This window comes from Lactuca serriola, chromosome 1, assembly GCF_051521515.1.
Source record: "Lactuca serriola cultivar US96UC23 chromosome 1, Lser_US96UC23_V15, whole genome shotgun sequence".
Lineage (NCBI taxonomy): Eukaryota > Viridiplantae > Streptophyta > Magnoliopsida > Asterales > Asteraceae > Lactuca > Lactuca serriola.
In genome coordinates, this window is record NC_136408.1 from 22,633,172 (window position 1) to 22,659,316 (window position 26,145).

The following is a 26,145-nucleotide window of genomic DNA, read 5'->3' on the forward strand; positions in this document are numbered from 1 at the left end:
GATGAATTTCTTTTACTCTTTTGATGATTGATTTTCTATTTTTGTAATAATTTATTTACTTTTAATTTTTAAAATTGACAAAAATACTTATTGTAATGACTAAATTTGGAAGTTATCTCACGAACTTATGCTTTGTAATTCTGCATATGCATATCTAGAAGGTGTTAAGTGGTGTAGCCTATATGTATCTCTATTCGAATAAAACTAAATTGTTAAATCGAACAGTATTGTCTAGATACTTGAATTTATTACTAAAATAAAAACCGAATAATCCAGACAAACTAGTAACATTTATTTCTTTAATTATACTTTTTACTTTTTTATTATATCTTTAGTTATTTACTAACTTAATGGAATTGTTTTTAAATTAAAAATAGGAGCCACATCTCAAAAAACAAAACAAAAAATAAATAAATAAATAATGCAATATAAATTTTAATTCATAAGATTAGGGGGAGCATCCCTAATCATCATCGCCAAGACATCACCAACACCACTCATTGGTTCTCACCAAGGAGCCCTCGTCATCCGTCCGGGCGAGAAGAGAGAGGAGATAGGAAGCGAGAAAGAGGGATGTGATTGGTGCACTCTAATTTGTTTTTTTTTTTTTTTTTTTAATTTTCAAAATCAGACATATTTAAATGTTATCACCACCACTTTCCAATAATTACAAGGTGAACACTCTTTTGGCAAAAGCTTAGGTGACTAGCAAAAAGCTGATGTTACAGTATGTCGAACGCAACACCATTCTTTCTAACCTAAGTCGTTTACTTAAATTTTTTTTATTTGAGATTCCCGTTTCGAATGAGTAGTTAGTGGATTTACACCAGACAAATGAAGCTTTTTGATACGAAAGATGTATGTATTTTGCAATGTGTCGACTCTTGATAAAACACATTTATATATGCACAATACCAACCGAAATCACATTGTGAAGCATATTCATAAAAAAATCGTACAATCATGTAATATATTTGCATTTCGTGATAGAAAGAAATAAAGTTACACATGGGCATGAGCAGAGGATATGTATGCGTCTTCCATGTCAAAATAAGATTATAAAAATCCCTTTTCGAATCCAGTTGTTGCTGTATACTACTTTTTAATTCGATCAAACAGTTGTAAAAACGTTATTACTCTTGCCACCATCCTCACTCATCAAGTATATGCTTTTTCTTGTTTAATAAGTATCAGGTTTCTAGGAATATTTAATTACCAAGTTAACTTTTGTGATAAAGTTGTTATTATGAAATTTATTATTAATTATTGTTGACCTACTTATTACATGAACATTGTAAATGAAATTTTAAACCAACAATTCTAAAACTATTTTCCAACAAGCAACAGAAACACTTAACTAGGAATTGGAGGGGTGCGCCAGGCCTCGGCAGTAGTGTAAGGCCAAGGCGACGCATGAAGAACCCCAGCAGCAAGCTACTGTAACGGGCCTTCCCCCATAAAAAATAAGATTAATATCGAGTAGGCCGATGGCCTACATATCAGATATTAAACTGATAAGAACAGATACTACACTTGATCTTAGCCAAAAGGCCGAGAAAGGTATGCCTCTTCCATTGCACGGCTTTCCATTTTATACCCATCTTTCTCTTCGCTGCTTGCTTCACTCAGCCGATGTGGGATGCAAAGAACTTCACTACCTTCACACTCTTGGCTGTTCCTTCAGAACGAAAATTGCTTATAAGTTATAACTGTATTACTTTTGTTATTTGTGTTTAGTATAATTCAGTTAACTTACGTGATATGAAAATAACTTGATGGAGATAAATTATATATGATAAGTTTTTTCAAAGTTCAAACCACTTCTCATTCCCACTACAACCTCTTTCATATACAAATAAAAAGAGGGAGATAGTGTGAAATGATTATACTTTTAGCTTTTAGAGTTGGTTTGGTTTTATGGAATAAAATGATAAAAAAAATGGATTAATAAAATAATGGAATGAGATGAAGTATAAAAAAGGATGCATTCAAGGATGTTGTTTGGCATGCATGAATAACCAGTTAGACGAAATTAAATTGTTAAATGTTGAAAAATTGTTTGTTTAATGTAAATGAATTATGATCCAGATTGAGAATATGTCTTAGATATTTAATACATATGTATTCAACAATGTGATCAATATGTTTTAGATATTGCTTTAGAAAATGGGACCATTTAAATTGAAAATGAACATAATCCAACAACATATATTAACACATTTTTAGCAAGATGATTATAACCTACCAAAACCCAAGACCGAGACCCAAAATATTACCAAAACCCAAGACCGAGACCCAAAATATTTCATTTAGTTTCTGAATCAAGTAACTCAATAGTTTACTTCAAAATCACCAAAAGCACTATGGATGATTTTGTTTTCTCTATTTTCCATGTATCATCGTTTAGGGATAATATGATATGTGATAGACATCATAGATTCATTGATTGGTTAATTTTAAAGATACAAAACATGTCTTAAATTTTTAATGGACAAGTGATTTAACACAAACTATTTTTTTGGACTACTATCCAAAACAAATTTCTCCAAACCGGATCGGTTTTAACCGAACAACAAATAAGGGTTTAAACTTTATAGTCATTTACTTATAGTCACGACATGACCTCTTCTTCTATCTCTAATTACGAGGATAATATTATAAGTATGCACGTGTACAAAGTACAAACCTCATACTCCTCGATTCCAACATAGTCTTCATTGCTCCGAATCTCTCACATCGTGATCATGTTGCTAACAACATTTAAACCTTTTAAACCATATGGCTAATCTTATTTCCATTTTTGACCTTCTTCTTGCCGCCTCCTCAATCCTTGGTTGTCTCATAGACGATGCAGTTTATGTATATGAACATTTTGGAAGGCGATTTCAACGACATCATAGAGGCATGAAATCTTTATACTTGAGAAACTTGTCAATGGCCTCGTGCTTGCGGTCATATGACCCAAGATTCTTCTTCAAAAATGTCTCCACATCTTGATTGCTTAAGACAAATTTCTAAGAAACTCATGCCTGAAAAAAAAATATTATTATTATAATAATTATCATTAGTATTATAATAATAACAACAACATTCTACATGTGTAACTAATTTATTGAAATAAAAAAGTATAATGCACAACATATGTTACATTTATATTACAACTTTGAACTTTTAGTTATTTATCAATGTTTTGGGACAATGTGTTGTTAAAGTAATATACTTTTTATTTTGTGTTTACTACATAAGTAGATATTATTAATAATAAGTTAAAATTTATATTACTTATTTTACGGACCTTAATGATATCTTTTAAATGATATAGTCGGTACAAATTGACATTTAAAAAATATGTAAGCTAATTAAAACATGATAAGGTTAAATGGTTAAAACATGATAAGGTGATAAGGTTCAAGAAGCGCGAGTCACAATTGCCACTCATGGAGTATTGAACATGAAGTATTAAACAAAAAAGATAATATGATCATTTTTATCATTTAGCACAATTGTTCGATCCAAAATCAAGTAAGTATCAAACAACCCGTTAGTATTTTTTGTGTTTTAACTAGTGGTGTCACACCAAAAGTATTGGTTGGAAAGGTTTGCATTTGTTTCCCTTTTGGACCCTAAGACTGTTACCGTTTACAATGTTTCGTTAAAGACACGTAGAATGATCAAAATTTGTTTGTTTTTGTCTTTGTAACGACGTAAAAATTTAAAACAATTTTTCTTTCATATTTCAACCATAACATATCTCATAAAAATCATTTCAAAACACAAGTGTATCAAAATTCATTACGGTAGAACATATCCCAGAATCTCAACTACAAAAATCCTCTATCAGTGTGTACTAATCATGTCGGTGCCTTTCTGCGATCATCGCTAGTACCTGAAACACATATCACATAACACGGTAAGCATAAATGCTTAGTGAGTTTCCCAAAATACTACATACAACACATAAGTCACTCAAGGGTACAGCTCTACGAGACCTTCCGGTCAATGTGTCTCAGGGGCCTTCCGGTCCCACAATATGAGTAGACCTTCCGGTCCATACCATATCGACCTTCCACTCCATCCACTGTTGACCTTCCGGTCCATACCCTGTTGACCTTCCGGTCCATACCATACTACTCATAACATAGATAACATATACATATCACATGGAAACATATATCACATATTTGTCATAGCACATAAGACCTTCCGGTCACACATAATTACCATTCAAGGTAAAATATAGTGAGAAGACTCACCTCGAATGATGTCTAGTATACTCTCGTTCTCGATATCCCTGATCTAGCCTCCTCCTATCAAAATGATAATATATTTAATCAATACTCTCTTTATGTTCCCATCGCTTAAGAATGGGTAGAACTTTGACCTCTCTTGAATCAGTTTGACCAAAACCCTAAGGTCAACGGAAATCAACTCCAGTCAACGGTCCAACTTTGACCAAACTCGTTGAGTGCACTCGGGTGACTCGACGAGTTCATGCATGTCCTCTGAATCCTCCTAAGGCCTCACTCGACTCGTCGAGTTAACCTTTCACTCGACGGGTTACCACTGGTTACGAATCGCGGGGAAACACGATCCGACTCGTCGAGTCCTCTCATGGACTCGACGAGTTTCCTCCATGACACTGCTCATTTGACCTTCTGAGGTCAGATCTGCTCCTCTAACTTATAGATCTGGCCTCTTAGCACTCAAAAGTCACGTAAAGGTTCAATCTTTATGTCCATGCATCACACATCTAGCTATATTTGATAAAATATCCCTTATAATGATGTCTTGGGCTTAATACTCTTATGTGACTGCATAAAGCTAGGTTGTTGGGACTCTCTATACCTTCCAAGGTCCATATCTAATGTCTATGCCTTAAAGGGACACCACATACTCCATAACTCAACTAAAAAGGGGCAAGAAAACCCTAGATTCATGAGATCCACTATATACACGAAAATAGGCATGGATTCATACCTCAAACAACAATCTTTGATGAGGTGATAGAAGATATGAGCTCCCCAACTAGCCTAGCTTGAATCCCTTCCTTCCTTCTTGCAAGAATGCACAAATGGTGATGAAATTAGCTCCTTCCCTCACTCTCTATGCTCTCTGGTTCGTTTGGGGTTTCTCAAGGATGTGTGGCCGCAAATGAAGGCCATAAGGACCCTTAAATAGGGCGCATGCCCAAAGATTTAGGGTTTCTGTCCACAATGCGGACTCGTCGAATCGACTTACCGACTCGTCGAGTCCATTCATTAATCTGAGTCATCAATCGCGTTCCTACTCGACGAGTTTAGGCGTCAACTCGTCGAGCCCCTCTTTTTAACTCAAAAATAAATACTTAAATTATGATACCTGGAAATCCGGATGTTATTGTCTCTTTTTTTGTCATTGTTTTTCTTGAAGGACCGTTTATGTCATTAACATGAAAATGAAACAAATAACTCTAAAAACATGGCAACCCCTTGCTTGTTCCAGATCTCTCTATCCCCTCTCCTAAACCACCAATGAAAGGTACGTCGAGCTTTATCTCTAGAAGTTTAATATGTCCTACAAGATCATTATGACCCAAATTCAACATGAAGGTATAGTACATTGACCCTAGATTATTTGGAATGTCACTTTTCAATTAATTATACAATAGATCAAAGAAGATCATCAAATCGTTATGTTGAAGTTTGGTTTAGTGATCCCTAAATATGGTCTTGTGAAGTTATAGGGATGTCTCAACAAAATCTTGTCTAAATTGTCTTGTGGAATGGTACCAGTTAAGTAATTGACTGGTGTTGACATCTAACCCAATGTCAGCTGGAATGTTTCTAAAAAATGAGAAAAATGAGTTGTTCCCAACATTAAGAATGGCAAGGGAAATCCAATTCAAATTGGTGCGGTTGCTTCAACTATTTGGGATTGATCCTATTAAATAATTGAAGTTTAGATCAAGGGAGGCCAATTGAGAACATTTGCTAAGAGTTGAAGGGATGATATCAGTAAGCAAATTGTGTTCCACGTACAATACCTTTAAGGAAGAGGTACTTGTCCCTTGAGAGAGTCCATACGAGATTTCACCGGATAAATTGTTGGAATTCACATCAAACTTCTCAACATTGATGTGTGTTTGTGTGTGTTTAGTGGCGGTGGTGGTGGTCTGAGATGGTAGTTAGGGATTAAAGAGAAATAAATGCAAACTATATGGTGGTGGTGGTGGTCTAAAAAACCAATAGCTTAACAGTTAGAGATTTAATAGTCCAAGGGCCACAGGTGCAATAAATGCAAACTATATGGACTAGTCATGTAAAAATATCCAATAGTTAAGATCAAAAATAAAAATTGTCATACCACAAGGACCAGATGTGTGCTTATACTCGAAATCTTATTTCTACAACAGAATAACGAAAACAAAAAAAACTAACTGTCGCACCCTCGATATAAAAGCAAACTCAAATAATATCATATCAATGTCCATCAACTATTAAGTCAAAATCGATCCTCTTTTTATTCACTTTGCTGAAGACGGGGAAGTATTAAAATAAAATATTGAGCTTGGAATTGGAGGGGTGCGCCAGGCCTCTGGAGTAGTGTAAGGCCAAGGCGACGCATGAAGAACCCCAGCAGCAAGCTACTGTAACGGGCCTTCCCCCATAAAAAATAAGATTAATATCGAGTAGGCCGATGGCCTACATATCAGATATTAAACTGATAAGAACAGATACTACACTTGATCTTAGCCAAAAGGCCGAGAAAGGTATGCCTCTTCCATTGCACGGCTTTCCATTTTATACCCATCTTTCTCTTCGCTGCTTGCTTCACTCAGCCGATGTGGGATGCAAAGCACTTCACTGCATGCCCCATCTTTGTGCTGCATCTTCGTTCACCAAGATATTACCATAATACTGTTACAGTTTTTAGATATATATTTAAATCGAATTTATACAGCATGTGTGTATAGTTGTATTACTGTTATTATTTTTGTTTTAAGTTTTATTCAGTTAACGTACATGAAGAGTTAATGTGAGACAAAAAACAACTTGATGGGGATAGTTATAAACTTATATATATGACAAGTTTCCCCCTAGCTATATCTAAAAAATCTTATTGCTAGCCTATACTACAGCCAAATATCAAAACCCAAAAGACCTACGTTGTCAATATCTCCCTTCTTTGTTGTTGTTATACTTCATCATCGCCCTCTTCCAAGTCATCATCAAGATTTGTCTTTATCCTGGTCCTTTTCATCGTTGATCTTTATCTTCATAAGTATTGGTTACCTCTCTCGTATACAAGTTTAAAAAGTGGGAGATTGTGTGTGTATTTTGCTTCTATGGTTGTTTTGTTTATTGAATGAAATGACAAAAGAATGACAAGATAATGGAATGAGCAAATAATGATATTATTCATAAATTTTATAGATTATCAATTAATGCATTAAGTGTGTGTCCACATCGTTCTTCAAGTGAACTATTCTTCATGACCGGTCCTGAGGTATTAAATATTTTCAAAGACCGGGACAAGTCGGAAAAAAAGGGTCATTATCACTATTATAAGTTTTTATTTTTAAATAAAAGTATATAATAAAAAAATTGGGTCTTGTGTAGTTGTCCATTTTGTCGTGGTATACCCACCGCATCCCTGGACGATGGGTATCGTGTTCATCGCACCACCACGGTGACACGTCACCCACCACAAGGTGCGGTTTCCCTTCACTCCGTATGGTCTTATCAATTATTATAGCCATCTATGGAAACAAGTTTTTCATTCCTTTGGTTATAGTTTGGCTCATCGCTCTTCTACACAACAAAATGAGATCCGACTCATTAAGGTCGGATGGTATACTAAGCATGCATCCAACGGCTTGATGACTTGGCCTTTCATTGCACCAAGAGCACCACGCCCTGGGTGCGGTGTAGGTGAGAAGTTTTCCCGTGCATAGTAGCTTCCCCGCATCCTTTATCCTCACTCTTGGCTGTTCCTTCACAACGAAAATTATTATGATGATACTTTTAAGTTCTTTGCGTATAAATATTTTTTTTTAAATATATTATATATATGCTTGTAAGTTATAATTGTATTACTTTTGTTATTTGTTTTTATTTTAATTAAGCTAACTTACATGAATTTGTCATCATATGAACATGAAAACAACTTGATGGAGATAATTATATATGATAAGTTTGTTCAAAGTTCAAACCAATTCTCATTCTCACTACAAAGGACAACCAAATGTCACAACCTAAAAAGCATAGTCGGCAAACTCTTTTATATACAAATAAAAAGAGGGAGATAATGTGGAATGAATATATTTTAGCTTTTAGAGGTCTTTTGGTTTTATGGAATGAAATGATAAAAGAATAAATAGATAAAATAATGGAATGGAGTGATTAAACGATTCATAACATCAATTGTTATGTTTGGTGGATTGTAAAAAGGATGCATTCAAGGATGTTGTTTGGCATGCATGAATAAACAATTAAACGAAATTAAATTGGAAAAGATGTTTTAATGTAAATGAATTATGATCGAGATTGAGAATAGGTGTTAGATATTTAATACATATGTATTTAACATTGTGATAAGTATGTTTTAGATATTGCTTTAGATAAATGGAACAATTTAAATTCAAAATTAACATAATCCAACAACATAAATTAACACATTATTAGCAAGATGATTATAACCTACCAAAATCTAAGAGTGAACCCCAAAATATTTCATTTAATTTCTAAATCAAGTAGCTCATTAGATTACTTCAAAAATCACCAAAACACTAGGGATGATTTTGTTTTCTCTATTTTCTATATATCTTCTTTTTGGACTAACATGATATGTGATACATGTGATAGATTCGTCGATTGGTTAATATTAAGTATACAACACATCTCTTGACATTGTTTTAATAGACAAGTGGTTTAACACAAACTATTTTTTGGATTACTATTCAAAACAAAATTCTACAAGCCGGATCAAGTTTTATCCATTTTTCTGGTCAAAGAAGATATAACCAATGAAATTAGGTTTTTATCCGGTCCCAAATGTGATTCAATGGAAACTATTCATATCCGGTTTCAACTAACCGACTTCTTTGAGCCTCTTCTCATGTAACAGAAAAGATGAATGACATGATTTGAAGCAAAAAAACATAAAAAATATGTAAGAAAAAAAATTGTGGTTTGTTACCTTGAAAATGCAACATAAATCAAACCAACCCACCCCGGCCTACATTGCGTTTAGGTCAAGACCAAGTACCCAAAATTGGTAGAGCAAACTCCAACATTACAAACCTTTTGTTGTCAATCCTATTTAACCAAACAAAAAAATAGGGGTTTAAACTTGATAATCATCTACTTAAAGTCATGACATGACCTCTTTTCTTTCTTCTATATGACCTTGAGGATAATATTATGAGTATGTAGATGTATAAAGTACAAACCCAACCTATTTTGTAATTTGAATCCCTCTTGTCATTATCATGTTGCTAACAACATTAAACCCTTAAACCATAGGGCTAACCTTGTTTCCCTTTTTTACCTTCTTTTTGCCTCCTCCTCCATTATTGGTAGGCCCACCATTTGCAGTGTTGTGACCATCATAGACGATGGCGGTGTATCATGTATGTCTATGAATCTTTTGGAATGCGATTTCAAGGACATCACAAGGCATGAAATATTTACAGTTAAGAAACTTGTCAATGACCTTGTGATTGCGGGCATATGCTTCTCTGTCGTTGATCTTGATTGCTTGAGCAAAATTTCAAGAAACTTGTGTAAAAAAACGCATAAATTAATAAAATCTGACATGTGTAACTAATATTACTGTAGCAAAAAAAAGGTATAACGCACAACATATGTTACATTTATATTACAAATTTGAACTTTTAGTTTTTTTTAATCAATGTTCCATAACAGTTTGTTACTAAGGTAATATACCTTTTATTTTTTGTTTACTATATAAGTAAATACTAAGAACAAGTTAAAATATGTATTACTTATTTTAAGGACCTTAATGAGAATTTGTTAATGATATAGTTTTTATAAACTGACATTTAACAACTATGTAAGTTTAATTCGAACATGATAATGTTATAAGTGTTTAAACATGATAAGGTGATAAGGTTCAAGAAGCATGAAGTATTAAATAGAAAGGTAATATGATCATTTTCATCATTCACACTCATTGAAATATAAAATCAAACAACCAAGTTTTATTCACAAACAAACAAACTCAAACTCAAATCCAATTCAATCAACAACTACCAAATAAAAAAATTTAATTTTTTGTATTTTAACTAGCGGTATCACACCAAAAGTATCGGTTGGAAAGGTTTGTATTTGTTACCATACTTGACCCTAAGACTATTATCGTTTATAATGTTTCGTTAAAGACACATAGAATAATGAAAATGCTTTAGTTTTGTCTCTCTGTCTTTGATATTTTATATTTTAAATGTCTATTTATATCATTTACATGAAAATGAAAATAACTCTAAAAACAATGCAACCCCTTTCCTATTGGAAAGTGATTCGTTCACAACAGTTTTTTTCCATACAAAAAAAAATGTTATATTGAGTTGTACAATACAACATTTTAAAGCACAAACTTTTGTGTATTAATCAGCTTCCTTTCTTATTCCAAATCTCTATCTCCCCTCACCTAAACCACGTACATCGGCCTTTATCTCATGAAGTTTTAATTGGCCCTATAAGATTATCATGATCCAAGTCTAGTATGAAGATATAGTACATTGACCCAAGCTGCTTTTTTGAATACCATATATAGTACATTGACCCAAGATATAATAGATTGGTCCTATAGTATTCAAAAAACTTTTGATGGGGTCCAAAATTTTTTCCACTTACATATATAGTCCAAAATCAAGGTTTTTCCGTGTTTTTGGTCCATAAACAACTTGAAAAGATTGTTTTACCCTTTTCATTTTTTCCCATTTTTTAGATCTATATCAATACCCTTTATATTTAGAAATAATAATAAAAAAGAATTAATATACCCACCAATCCCCTCCCATAACCATTCATCTCCCTCTCTCTCTCTCTCTATATATATATATATATATATATATATATATATATATATGTCACACGCACACACAAAAGATGTAGGCTTCATCGCCTCCATTCCCATCAAGAAGCCATAATGGCTTCAACGAATTCATCCTAGCAAATCCCATGTCTGAAAAATTCTTAGTCAAATGATTCCACCACACTGAGTTCTAGTGCTCCGAAGCCACCAACACCACCCGACATTTCTCATGGTGCCTTGACATGTCCATCGTCTAGAACTATGATCTACCTACCTCTTCCGCTCCGACCAACTCAACTTCCTCTTCATTACTCCTTATTCCCTCTCCATATCATATGTCAGCATCTCTTACTATGCTTTTCCCTATTATGCCTTAATCACCATTGGAAATAACGACATCGTATTATCTGAATTTGAAGAATGGAGTCGAAGTTGTATTGACAAATGAACAAATTAAGGAGTGTGAGGAGTTGAGAATATTAGTCGATAAAGATGATTATTGGACTTTACTTCAGATCTTCGCGAAGCCTGTGGGTCACATGTATGCCCTTCTTCGTCAATACTATCGAACTCGTCAATTTTCTTGAATTCATTATCAACATATCCAGTAATACACAACCCTAACTTTCATATTGATCAATTCCGAAAATATGTGATTGTTGTCTATAAATATATGACCAGGCCAACCATATTCATCAAGATAACTGAGAGAATTGGGTGAATGTTGAAAGATGATGAAGACAAGGTGCAACAGAAGGCAGGGTGTGAAGGATTTGGTAAGGGGAACTTCTAATTGCTACTACTTTACAACATATGATCTTAAAGAGGATAGATTAGGTAATGAATTGACTTGACAATGGATTTGATGAAATCGATGACGGAGGAGGCGTCATCGTCGTCGTCTTTGAAGTCAATTGAGGTATGTGTGTGTTTAAAATTGTGTGTGTGTATTTTTATGAGTTGAGGTGTATCTCTCTCTCTCTCTCTCTCTCTATATATATATATATATATATATATATATACATATATATATGTATGTATGTGTGTGTGCGAAGTGTGAAGTGTTTCTTTAAGCTTCAATGTATTTCAACAGGGAAGAAGTGATGTGTGTATGTGTGAGTGAGAGATAGAGAAGGGGGAGAACACACACACACACGGTGAGTGAGTGAGAGAGAGAGAGAGAGAGTACGGTGGGGTGGGTGGTCGTTGCTATTATTTTATTTTTCTTTTTTCTTAAATCAAAATAAAATTAAAATAATTATACAAAAAGGAAAAAAAATTAAAGGGCATAATCGTCTTTTCAAGTTGTTCAGGTACCAAAAACACAAAAAAAAGAACCTTGATTTTGGACATTTTATGCAAGTGAGAAAAATATTATTGAATACCACATTGTGACATCCCCAAATTCACGGTCATTTAAAAAATTTTATTTATGCTTATTTGAAAACCAGAGTATCATTTTTAAAGAATAATATTGTGTAATTTGTTCCCAGAAAAACATGATAAATATATTATCAAAGCATTTCTGAATAAATGTATTTTTGTTTTTTTTATTAATAATTTGGGATGTCATCGTCAATACAAAAAACATAAACATAAACAGGCCTTATATTCATTTACACTAGTGATCTACATCTCTTTTAATCTCTTAGTGTAATGTAGTTTCGTATCGATACCTTTGATAAGAATAAACTGAGTGGGTCAGGTTTGGAAACCTGGTGAGTACATTGGGTTTTCAACCAATAATAATATAATTAATATGTTTAATCATCAAACAATTAACTTAATTTTTCATCCCCATTATCTCCTTTGTTTCTTAAGGATATACCTTAAAAATCATCTATCATTCACTCATTTATTCTTAATGATTGTCCTAAGGAATAGGCACGAAGTCCATCACTGTCAATGACACGGTCGTCAATGTTATCTATTAGGCACGACTACCAATATTATTATTTAGGCGTAGCTGCCAGGATTATGATGTTCTCTATTAGGCGTAGCTACCAATATTATCCTTTTGGCGCAACTGTCAGAATGTTTAGAGTACATCATAGTTCTAAGACATCTACAGGTTGTGGCGCAGCTGCCAATGTTCAACTATAGGGCACTAAGTCCATAGCTACCAATGCTCAACTATATCAACTTTCATCCCTCATCATTCCTCTACCCATCTTTACCCAATATTTTTACGGGTATATAATACATATATAGTTTATGTCAAATAAAACATGTATATGCGGTTCATCCAACATAGATATTGTAACATTCTGTTTAATTAATATATAAACAGATAAAATTGATGAACGTACAGTCGCCCTAAATCGATATTATTTAGTGGAATGTCGATTTCGGGGGAGCCGAATGTTATAATTTGGATTATTCGAGGGTTAAAGCGTAATTCCGAGACTTGTTTTGTAGAGATTTTTAGAGGACAAGGTGTGTTTGGTATCATCTGGACCTGATATGAAAGGATTTTGGATGGCTGGGGGGCAAAAAGGGTAAATTATGCACCTTAGTTGAAAAGAATTTGTCAAACAAGGGGATGTTTTGTAAAATTTCGGACTTAATTAGTAAAGGTTTTCAGGGGCAGGTTTTAAATGGTAATTTATAGACTTCTTTTGAAAGAATATACGAAGGGAGGGACCATTTGTGACAATATGACAAAATGTTTCACTGTCAAGTATATAAACCAACGAAACCCTAAACCTAATGTGATCCTCAGCCGTACCACCCTTATTTCCCATGTTTGCGGTCGCCAACCTTATGACTCCTCCCCCCCCCCCCCCCCCCCCGGCGCTACCATCCTTCCTCCACCACCGCCGTGAGAAGCTTCGCCCACCAACCGCCACTTTGCAAACCGGAGCGCCACCACTGTCGCATCTTCCTCAACAGTCGGTGTGTGCTCTATGTGGGAATTGTATCCGCTAGGAAGACGAAACTAGGTGACCGAAGCTGCCGTCGCGGTTGCCGCCGATCCGTTGTTCGCCACGGGTGTAACTGCACGAGAAAAGAACGTGTTCGTATGTGTTTGTGTGCTTCTCCTACTGCTGCGTATATTGTGTATTGTGGGTGTGTTTGATGGCCGACAGTCGCGAAGAACCCCCCCCCCCAATGGTCATCATTTGTAACATCCGGATTCTCAGGTACCCTATGTTAAGTATTTATATAGAATTTGTGAGAGGGACTCGGCGAGTAGGCGCTCAGACTCGCCGAGTGGGATCGCGCATCTTTTGGTCTGATTTAATGAGGGACTCGACGAGTCCATAAGTGGACCCGGCGAGTCCACGTTGTTTAATGAAACCCTAAATTATCGGGTTTGGAACCTATTTAAGGACCCTTATATCCACCATTTGCGGCTACCAGACCCTAGAGAGAAACCCTAAGAGAGGTAGAGCGTTTGAGAGGAAGGAGAGGCCATTTTGATCCTTGTGTTGATATTCTTGCAAGAAGAAGGTGATCAAGGCTAAGAGGGAGCTGAAGAGGGTGCTATTCTGTAGATTTCAGAGACAAGGACTTCATATTGAGGTATAGATTCGATCCTTCTTCAGTTTTGGTGTTAACCTTTGGAGTTAGGGTTTTTCCTTGACCCTTTAGAGGCTTGATTGATGAGCATTTGGTCCCTTCTCGTATCAAGGCTTTGGATCTGGATCCAAAGAGGTCCATAGACCTTAACCCTTTGAGTTTTATGATTGATATTAGGAGATATGAGCTTAGGATGTCATATTTGAGGTTATTTCTTCAAATAGAGCCTTTTGGCCTTTACATGAGCATCAAGTTCCGAACTTTACGTGATTAATGAGCTTAGGAAGGTTAGATTTATTGATTAGAAGAATAGATCTGACCTCAGAAGGTTGTTTGAGGTTAAGCATGGAATGAACTCACCGAGTTCATGAGCATACTCGACGAGTCGGAGCGGGTTGTCCCGTGACTCATATCAGTTGATGACCCGTCGAGTTGGGGAAGTGACTCGGTGAGTTAGAAGGGATTTGGAGGAGTTGAGTTCACGTATGGACTCGCCGAGTCGATGCAAGACTCGACGAGTCGGGTCAAGGGTTGACCAGCGTTGACCAGGGTTGACTTGTGTTGACTTAAGAGTATTAGTCACACTAAGTCAGGAAGGTGTTAATTAGAGATGTATTTTGATACAGGAGGACGATAGGGCGGGGGGATCGAGCACGAGTGATTATCCGACATTAGCGAGGTGAGTCTTCTCACTATACCTTGCCCGAGGGGGTAATTATGTGTGACCGGAAGGTCTTATGTGTATGATGAATATGTGCTGCATGTTATATATGTGATATGCCATGATATGAATATGATATGGACCGGAAGGTCGACAAAGTTATGGGATAGAAATCCACTGAGACATATGGATCGGAAGATCCTATAGAGTTATGGCCTGGAAAGGCGTATGTGTTGTATGTGGTATTTTGGGGAACTCACTAAGCATTTATGCTTACCGTTTGTATGATATGTGTTTCAGGTACCAGTGATGATCGTGGGAAGGCGCCGACATGATCAGTACACACTTGCAGTTGATATGTTTTGAGATCTTGGGATGCGGACTTATGATTTGTATTTGTGAAAAATATTGGGAACATGATTTTTGGATAATTGAATACGAAATGTTTTTTTTTATGAAAAATTGTTTGAAATTTCACGGTGTTATTCCTGTCACGTCGTTGCCGCCACCAACCACCATGAAGGGTGGCTATGGGCTATGTGGTGTTTGTGTTCGAATGTGGTGACGGTATGAGGCTGTTGGAACGATTTTTGTCCAGAGATCCGAAGGAAAACTCCACTGCCACCACCGTGAGGTGGTGGCTGCCGCTCTTTATTGTTGACTGCCGCCCAAGGTGGTTGTATGTGTTAGATTAGTGTGTGTGTGTGTTAATTGAGAATAGCATTGTAATTGTAAATAGAAAAAGATTAATGAAAAGGAACTCAAAACCACCACCGTGAGCCGCCATTGACAACACTACTCAAGGTGGTAGTCGGTGGTGCCCGATTGATGAAACCTTAGTGGGCCTAATGAAGCAGTGGGCCCAATGAATCTCTAATGGGCCTAAGGACGTAACTTTTGGGCTTAGTCGGATTGTAATGGGTTGGAAGCCCTAATTAGGGTTTGGAAAACCCTAATTTTTGGATTATTGGTTTGGACATATCGGGACCGCATTTTGGACCATTGGAGTGAAGTTTTAACTCAAGCCCGATTTCATTGTATGTTTGGACTTAATGGATTAAGTCCTTAATGGGTTAAGTAGGAACACTTAACCCTAATTGGGTTTGGATGCTTGTTGGGCCATTTATCAAACTAAGCTATTGTGGGCCTTTGTGGGCCAATTGGAAACATATTTATGGAATAAAGGAAATCATTGGGCTTTAGGATAATACCCATTGGAAAGGCTTGGGGCCAATTTGGAAAATTGGGCCATAAGTGGGCCGTAACTGGGCCTTAATGATTATTAGCAATTGGGCCATCAGAATGCCAATATTTTGGACTAGAATAATTGGTCAGGCCTTAAAATAAGTCCATGTAGAGGTTTGGGCCCAATTTTCCATATGTTGGACCTTGGTTTTGAACCAAGTTAGGGCAGGGGTAAAATGTTCCAATTATCCCAAGTGTAGATTATGGTTGTGTATTGGAACCCAATTATTAATTGGGTGTCGTTTTTATGATTGACAGTTCGGGAACCTGTCAACCAGCAGCTAGAGTTCATCCACGAGACTCAAGCAGTGCTAGTTGAGTCTTCTCACCATACCCATGGGTCTAAGGCACCAAGTTCGGCCCATTATGTGACTATGGTATATGTGTTAGTCATTTATATGTTTTGATATTCTATGTGATTGTGTGTTATTGCATGGAAGACCTCAGGGGGAGCCCATGGCATTGGATGTAAGACCATGTGGGGTAGCCCATGACATTCCTAGGTAAAGACCATGTGGGGTAGCCTGTGACATTAGATGTAAGACCATATAGTGTAGCCCATGGATTTCATAGGTAAAGACCATGTGGGTAGCCCATGACATTGGATGTAAGACCATGTAGGATAGCCCATGACATTCCTAGGTAAATACCATGTAGGGTAGCCTATGGCATTGGATGTAAGACCATGTGGGGTAACACATGGAATTCCTAGGTTAAGACCACATGGGGTGGCCCATGGCACAATGGTGTAAGACCCGCAGGGGGGGGGGGAGCCCACGACATCCTTACATGTTCATGTTTTTGTTATGTGTAGATATTTCTGTGATATATGATATGTTATGTGATTGTGTATGTTATTGCATGGAAGACCCCGGGGAAGCTTATGGCAATTGGATGTAAGACCATGTGGGGTAGCCCATGACACTCCTAGGTTAAGACCATGTGGGGTAGCCCATGGAACAATGGTGTAAGACCCTGCGGGGAGCCCACAACATCCTTACAGGTCTTTGTATGCATGACTTATGTGTTACAGGTAGCTTCTATAGCTAACATGATATGTGCTATGTGGATTGTGTGTGTGGTATGCTCTGGGAAACTCACTAAGCTTCGTGCTTACAAGTTTTCTTTATGGTTTCAGGTATCATCGTTTTGGAAAGGAAGGGCTCGGATTGATCGTATTGCACACACCTATGATTTCCCCAATGAATGATTTTGGGATGAACTTGATAAATGATTTACTTAACAATGATTTGAAATGTTTAAAATAAATTGTATCAATGTTTTAGCTATATTAAAAATGAAATTTCTACCCTTGATTTTTAGGTCGTTACAAGTTGGTATCAGAGCTTTGGTTTGAGAGATTCGGGGATACCTTCGGGTGTGTCTGGACTCAAACTGAGGATCTGTAAATTTTCTAAAATTTTCAAAAGAAAAGGTTTTCAAGGAAAAGGTTTTTCTAAGACAAGAAAGGGTGTGGTGCATGCAATCAACCGAGCTCAAGTAAGTTTCCCCATAATACCCATATTTGTCACTTTTTATGATTTGATTATGAATTTGTGAATCTCATGCTAGTTAGGGATAGGGGAGATGTCGGTATATGTTGTATGAGCTGGTAGACTTGCATGTTGGTGTTGAATAGTCAACAATAGGTTGGCCTGATATGTGGTGCTTGTAGTCGTGATAATATTGAATATCATGCTGGAATGAGAATGATAATTGGTATTTGTAACCGCTATGTGTATGCTTTTAAAATTGTATACGGTTAGGATCTTATAGTCTTAGAATAAATGATCTGGCCTTATTTCCTGTTCCTTGTCTGGGTGTAGTCCTATGGTAGAGTCTATTATTCGACAATCTATTAGATCCTGTTTCTGTGTATAATTTGCATGCATAAGGCAGCCAACAGTGAGGATGGATGGATGTGGATAACGCAAGTTGCGATATGTGGGCGGAATGTTCTATGGCAGGTCTTTGGATTGGAGTGCTACTGCACAAATGCTGCTTGCTTTGTGCTTTGTGGAACTCTTGAGTGATGAGAGTTGGCAACTAAGTGGATATGATGATATCCAATAGGTGGATGGCTGACATCATGGGGTGTTCCTCGGCAGCTGATGGCAGGGTGAGGTTGGGAACCTAGGAAAGCCTAGGATATGCTCCAATGAGTTAGTGGGGCGGTTTAGTGAGGTTGGGAGCCTAGTAGGTGCTTCGGTGGATATTGTGTTGCTATTTGGCGGATATTTGGTGCATCAATGGGATAGGCGACTTAGTGGATTTAGGAGGATTGCTGAGGAAAGTATGGATAGGTGTGGAAGGTAGTATGGGCCCGTACTACTGAAAGCACATGATCCATACTCGAATCAGTGAGAGTCTTGGAGAATCTAAGAAGCTGATGGGAAAGAGAATTCTTGGTTATGATTGGACCGTGGAGATAGCTGCTATGTAAAATGTGGACGAGCACGCAAGGGAAGGACTAGGGTTTGGTCCTGGCTCCGGTGGAGAGCCAGTTAGCGGAAGGACCACCATGATTTTGAGTCCGCCTTGGATCTCTTGTATCAGGCGACAATGATCGATTGTGTGATCTATTGGACTTTCAGGATTAGAGACAATGTCTCGAGGATGGTTAGTAGCCCAATTTAGAGCAGGAGTTGCTCCAACTATTGTAATTTAGTCGTTGACGATTGAGTTAGTAGGTGTGCCAGGGTGCGAGACCCTGAATGATATGATTTCTAGAGCTCGCGAGCAGGAATTGATTTGGATCACATGGGAAGATGGGACCAGATCAGGTACATACATTGGAGGGCCATGGCAAAGGACCCAAGAGTTCGAGTCAGCTTTTGAGAGGCCAGCAGGGCCGGATTCAGTATAGTTCTTGCGGGAAACCGCACGAGAGTATTCGTTTCAAGGGTTTTAATAAGTGTATCTTTGGGTTTGTTTCCTTGCTTGCGATGGGATTATACCCTCAAACATTGTCATATGCCAATTGCTTACCGTGAGTTACGGGGTGGTTAGTGAATGGTTGTTTCACTCTTTGCTGGGTTTAAGCGTTCAATGTTATCTAGGTCTATGGTCGAGATCGGTTCAAAGACATGATACAAAAGGTCTACGGTCAGAATTGGTGACTCAGCCAGTGTGCTCGAGTCGGCTTTTGGAGGTGCCAGTGGAAGTGGTCTACTGCAGAGGCTTTGGTCTGGGCATCGGTTATTCAGACATCAATATATAGGTGCGACATCATTTCAAGGCGTCTGAGGTTAATAGTTTTGCTAGGATTCGGTAGGTGTTTGTCTGATCTCCAGGGATTGTGTGGTCTTTGAGGGTTTGGGCTAGTAACAGAACACTAGCACAGGAAAGCAACAGATGGTCGATAGTTTGGTTATTTAAGAGTAAGTAGGATTGGGAATCCTTCAAATCTCACGTATTGCGAAGACCTAGTCGAATCTAAGTAGGGGAGAATCGCACAGGTGTTCAGGACAAGGGCACTTATTAGACCGGGATGGGTTTCTCTTCCCCATCGAGGCAAATGGCGGCAAAACCTAATTAGGGTTTGGAAAACCCTAATTTTGGGATTATTGGTTTGGACATATCGGGACCACATTTTGGACCATTGGAGTGAAGTTTTGACTCAAGCTAGATTTCATTGTATGTTTGGACTTAATGGATTAAGTCCTTAATGGGTTAAGTAGGAACACTTAACCCTAATCGTCATTTTATGTGAAGAACCCTAATTGGGTTTGGATGCTTGTTGGTCCATTTATTGGACTAAGCTGTTGTGGGCCTTTGTGGGCCAATTAGGAACATATTTAGAGAAAAAATTACAAATTTAGCCAAATACACTAATTACCTTACATATTTAGCCAAAACAAAATCAAAATTGCAATTATAACCACTGAAATCGCAGATGGAAATGACCCATCTGCGATTTTGCCCTTCCATCTGCGATTTTGCCTGTTCCACCTGCGATTTTCGGTTGAAAAAACTATAAAACCGTTTTTTTCTTCATTTTTCACTCTTCGATTTAGAAAAACTCTCTCTCTCTTCGGACGTCTAGCGATTTCTTGAAGAAAATTGACGATTTTTTCAACAATCCCGAAAATATGGTTAGATTTTAATTTTTTTATGTTTTAATTAACATTTATTTATTATATGTTTTTATTATTTTATTATTTATTGTATTAGTTAGTGTAAAAAAATGAAATTATATTGTTTGTGACTGGGTAATTTTGTTGTATTTGATAGATTTAATGTTATTTATTAGTAACCTTGAAGTTTTAATGTTATTTTGTTAGTGGTTGTATGAATATACAAGTATAGACCGCGTAGAATGTGCATTGACTTGTTGTGCACTTAGTAAAATGGTTAGAATATGTTATTTTTTAAAGTTCAAAGTTAAATAAATCGTTACAATAATGTTTATAATATGTTTGGTTAGTGGTTTAAGTTGAGAAATTGATATAACATGGTTAATATATGTTATTTGTCGTTATTATAGTTGTTGTATAACTTGAAAAATTGTATATACTTGTCATATAAGTGGTCGTATAACTTGAAAAATGGTTATAATAATGTTTACAATAGTCGTTTGTATATTTGTCGTATAACTTGAAAATTTGTATATACTTGTCGTTTAAGTTGAAAATTTATTATAGTATGGTTAGAATATTTTATTTTTTTAATTTGAAAGTTAAAAATCGTTTGTATACTTGCCGTATAACTTGAAAAATTGTATATACTTGTCGTTTAAGTTGAAAAATTATATATACTTGTCGTTTAAGTTGAAAAATTGTTATAATATGTTATTGTTTTTCAACGTAAATATAAAAATTATTGATTGAATGTTGGTTTTTGCATTGTTTATGTTTGTAATTTGAATGTTGGATTATTATTGCATTTAATATTCGGATATTTTAAAATGAAATAGTTTAGTTTTCTAATATGTTGTTGTTTTTTGTGCAACATGATTCTAATAATTTCAATGTTAAAGCTATTGTGAACTTAAAAGGACCAGGGTGTAACATTTGGGAAGTATTTGAGGTGTTAGATGGTGTCAGACGTGATATTTTTAGACAAAAAGTATATGGTTACTTGTTGGACGTCCCTCGTTTAAAAGGAGTTGAATTGTTGTTCCACGAGATGTTTTTTCATCAGATATGTCTGGACGCTGTTTTATCTCCTATTTTAGAGTGGGTGATACGAAAATGGTATATGACCCGGAAGAGTTTTGTTTTATAACCGGGTTGAATTTTGGCGAGTATCCTAAAATGATCGGCAAAAAAGTGTCAGAAAAAGTAGTTAGTACTAAAAAAAGATGTTTATTACGTGAACGTTTATTTCCGAACCATACAAATAGTTCGGTGAAAATCGGTGACCTGAAAAGTTATATTTTAAATCATCCATTCTTAGAAATTGGCGACGCTGATGTGGTTAGAGTATGTTTGATATATATTTTGTGTGAAGAATTTTTGGGAAAAGAAATAAATGATCGAGTGCCACAAGATTGGTTTTATTGGCTGAGAATTTGGATGCCTTGAACAATTATTTTTTGTTTACTTTGAAAGTTTCGTATTATTAATGTTAATGTATATTATAACTAATATTTTTTTGTTTTGTTAGTTTTGCTTGTGGTAGCTATTTATGAGATTTTACCTATGACGACCTTGAGGATACGTGAGACAAGATAAATAAATATTTATCACTACCGGAGCGTCGTCAAACTTTAAAATACTCCGTCTCAGGATTTACGGCTCCATTTAGGGTATAAAAAATTATTTATAGTTAAATGCTTCTATTGTTATGTTAGTTATTTTAATTTTAATTTTTATCACTATAATTGTAAAAATTGTAGATATGGATATATGAGATGCTTCTGGCTGTTCGTGCCTGTGGATTTGTATTGAGAAAAAATAAAGACATGCCTCGGATGAAACGATGGAGTGACACAAAAAAAATTGAAATAGGTTGATGTGAACATGATTTTTTCAATGACAAAGGTTTATAAAAAAAATATTTTTAATAAAATTCATTATTATACTTTTATATGCATTTTTAATATGTTCAATTTTTTCGGAGGGACAACGACCAAGAAATAAAATGTCACCGAGTGATGATGAGATGCCATCTTCTTATTATATGTCATTGCAAGAGTATGTATATGGTGAACATAAATCAGTTCCATCCCCAGTACGAGATCATTTTAGGAGACAAGACGAATCTTCGTCTAATATGGTGTCTAGTGGTCACTCTCACGGTAGAGGTGAGCGTAGTGGGAAACCTAGCTTAAAGGAGGTGTTGAAACGACTACATGCACTGGAGCAACATGTGTTTATGAACCGAGAACCTACTAAGGTGTTTGTTGAAGAAGTGAATAATGAAGATTTATGGAATAACATCAGTTTTGAGGAGCCTGCAGTATTCCAAACAAATTTAGGTCAACCGGTTAGTTACACGCTACATTTTTTATATAATTTATTAACATATTTGAAATTTTTGTTCATATTTTATAGTTGAAAATGTAGGTTGTAGAAGACGAAGGGATGAATAAAAATAATACAAATGAAATTTTTTTTGGTGATATTGAAGACGACAAGGTTATTATATATATTACAGTTACGATTTTAATAATTAAATTTTAAGGTGTCTTTCGTTAATAACTGTAATGTGTTGATTTTAATGTAGGAGTTGGAAGAGAAGAATGAGAATGCAGGTTGTAGCAGGAATAAATTTGATGATGATGTGTTTGGTTTAAATGATGATAATGAAGCTAAAGAGGCTGTTATACTTACATTTATTTTATTTTTTTAGTAGATTGAAACATTTTTTAATTAAAGATTATTGCTTATTAATATAGGTGTCGGAGGAAGATGATTTAATAATTACGAGAAATGTAAATTATTATGATGATTATGGTTTTGATGGCAAATAAGTTACACCCGATAGACCGAGGGCTCGAAATTCATCAAAGTATTTGTGTCCTCCTTACACCGATGTATTCGTTTAATTTAAAAGCTTATATCGTAATAATATAATTTTATTTTTATGTGAATTATTTGAAAGATAGAGATTTAAACATTTGAATATTGTTTTAGTTGCACACGACACTGAAGCAAAAAAAAAGACCAAAAAAAAGGTTGATATCGAATCAACAAACCTCGTTCCCCCTCCAGCATTTGTTGTTGTTCATGAATTCTTTGTGTTGCGCTTGGAACCTTGTGTAGCAGGCGGTGAGGTTGTGATCCATAATTATTTATTTCATCCATATAACGTGCAACATCGTTTGTATAATCTGGTGTTAGATAGAGATTTTTGGAGCGCCTTGTTTGAGCATACACACGACGGATGGTTGGAGGCAGCGGTAAAATAATTTTTAATTTATTATTTTAAAAGTTTTTTGTTTTTTAGTTAATAACAAAAGTATCATAATTTTGTGCATCATATGACCATTTGGTATAGACTACTGATGGAGAGACGTTTTGATAGCGACCGACATACAACAATGCCTCCAAATTTTTTTGTTTGCCGTGTTTTGGAGGATAGGTACGATTGGAGGGAGTTTATGCTTGGTATTGCTACATACCCTAACTTCATGGTTGTTTGGTGGGATGTCGATACGGTAAACTGAATTTTATTTTTTGAATTTTTTTTCGTTATTGTCGTTATGTTTTTGTATTATGATATGTAAACATAAAATTTCTTTTACCTTATATAGGTCCTAATGCCGATTCATTCATTCCCTAATCACTGGTTATTTGGGGAACTACAATTAGCGTCAATGGAAGTCCATCTTTATGACAGTCTTGATAGAGCTGATGGAACCTTTACAAAATTTGAAGCTCGGGTGGCAGATTATTTAGACAAGATTGACTATTGGGCCCGGAGGAACATCCCAAGGATTCCATTGAATATGCATTTCATTTTCGAAACAAACGTTCCCCAACAAAGTAGTTAGTTGGGAGATTGCAGTGTTTTTGTATGTTTATGGAACAATTAGTTTCATGCCAACCAATACGTGAATTTATTGACCCAAGGAACGCAGCTTTAGAGTTTCGCCAACAGATGGCAAAAATTTATCGGGGGTCGAGTCTTGGTCCTATGTAGTTGGATTATATATTTGTATATGTAATTAAATGTTGGATTTGATTATTAACTGTTCAATGTTACAACTACAAACGAGTACACCATTAGTATATTTTTAGTTTTAACGTTACAAATACAAAAGTTTAAACATAATAACAATTACAAAATTTAATGACCTACTAATAACTTCAATACTTACAACATAACAACACCACCACCATTTGTTTTAACGTTACAAGTACACTGCTCTAAACATAACAGCAAATACAACAATTTATTGACGTAACAACTTCAAAACTATCAAAACAATATTAAAAAACTTACAACTTGTAAACAATAATTGCCAAAAACAACACCCAACTACAAACCAAGGCTATCTTTAACTTCCTATTTTCTGATTGAAAGTGCTTATTAGAGTTAGCTACTTTAGCTATTACCATAGATGATTGGTCATTCTCTTCATCAGCCCAACTGATAAACGTGCATTTTGGTCCCTCTAAATTTAAACATTGGCAGTAAGAATTGTTGCCATATAATCATGAGAGTGTAAATATGAATGAAGTTAAGAACATGATACCATATATAGGCAAGCGTAAAATAATCTTCCTGGGTTTTTAGCTGTACTCGAAATCTTAATGATACGTTCACCTCCGCAATTACAGTATGCCATTCGCCTTATTTATTCTATCAAATATGACTTACTTTCACAGATAAATTTCATGGAGTGACTTTACACCCATTTATAGAAGAAATTTTATTATAGACAAGTATGTTTGACTATGAAATGTACTGGTTTGACTATGAATTTAAAAAGTTGAACTATGAACTGCAGACAAGTAGATTGTCTTGTCTTGTTTTGTCGGTCAGTGATGTTTGACTATGAAATGAATTGGTTTGACTATGAATTTAAAAAGTTGAACTATGAAGTATGAACTGTAGAGAAACACCAATTTGTATATAATTATAATTGGATTCGTGTGATGATTGTAAAACACTTTCATTGGTTGTGAAAATGAGTACTTACACCGAAAGAAGCTTTTCTCAGCTACCAATATTCTTGCATAATCTTCAAAGAACAAATCCTAATACCTTCACAGCCATCAAGAAAACGGATACCAACCGCTTTCAATTCTGTTTTGTGGCTTTAGGTTGTGTGGTATAACATATTTGTTTTATTGAGTTAATTAATATTCCTTGGTAATGTATCTCGTTTACTCTTTACTTATCACTAATATATGTTTGTTTTTTACGCAGATTCGTACCTTCCTTAGGTGCATGATACCGTTAATATATGTGGGTTATTTACCCCTTCTTGGCAACTATCTGACAACAATGTACTTCGCAGTGACTTTGGATGGAAACCATGAACCCCTACTCTTAGCAATTGGTTTGGGAACCTTAGAGTGTGAAGAATCATGGAGATGGTTCATGGTGAAGTTAAAAGAGTGTTTAGGTGAGGATACAGAGGTTGGTTTCATAAACAACCTATGTGCTAAAATAGACTTTGCTGTTCAGAGTGTCTACCTAGCTTTGTATCATGAATATTGTCCTAAAGATATAACTCGAAAAATACGAGATTCTGTCGGACATAATGATACGAAATTCGAAATGTT

The 26,145-nt window shown here is 35.7% G+C and overlaps 2 non-coding genes across 2 annotated transcripts; both read right to left on the reverse strand.

Moving 5' to 3' along the window:
* Positions 1-1,367: 1,367 nt before the first annotated feature.
* Positions 1,368-1,564, reverse strand: LOC145080610 (U2 spliceosomal RNA). Its single transcript, XR_013695209.1, has one exon. It is a non-coding gene; the product is annotated as a U2 spliceosomal RNA (small nuclear RNA).
* A 4,991-nt stretch (positions 1,565-6,555) lies between these two features.
* Positions 6,556-6,752, reverse strand: LOC145080612 (U2 spliceosomal RNA). Its single transcript, XR_013695211.1, has one exon. It is a non-coding gene; the product is annotated as a U2 spliceosomal RNA (small nuclear RNA).
* Between the last annotated feature and the right edge of the window lie 19,393 nt (positions 6,753-26,145).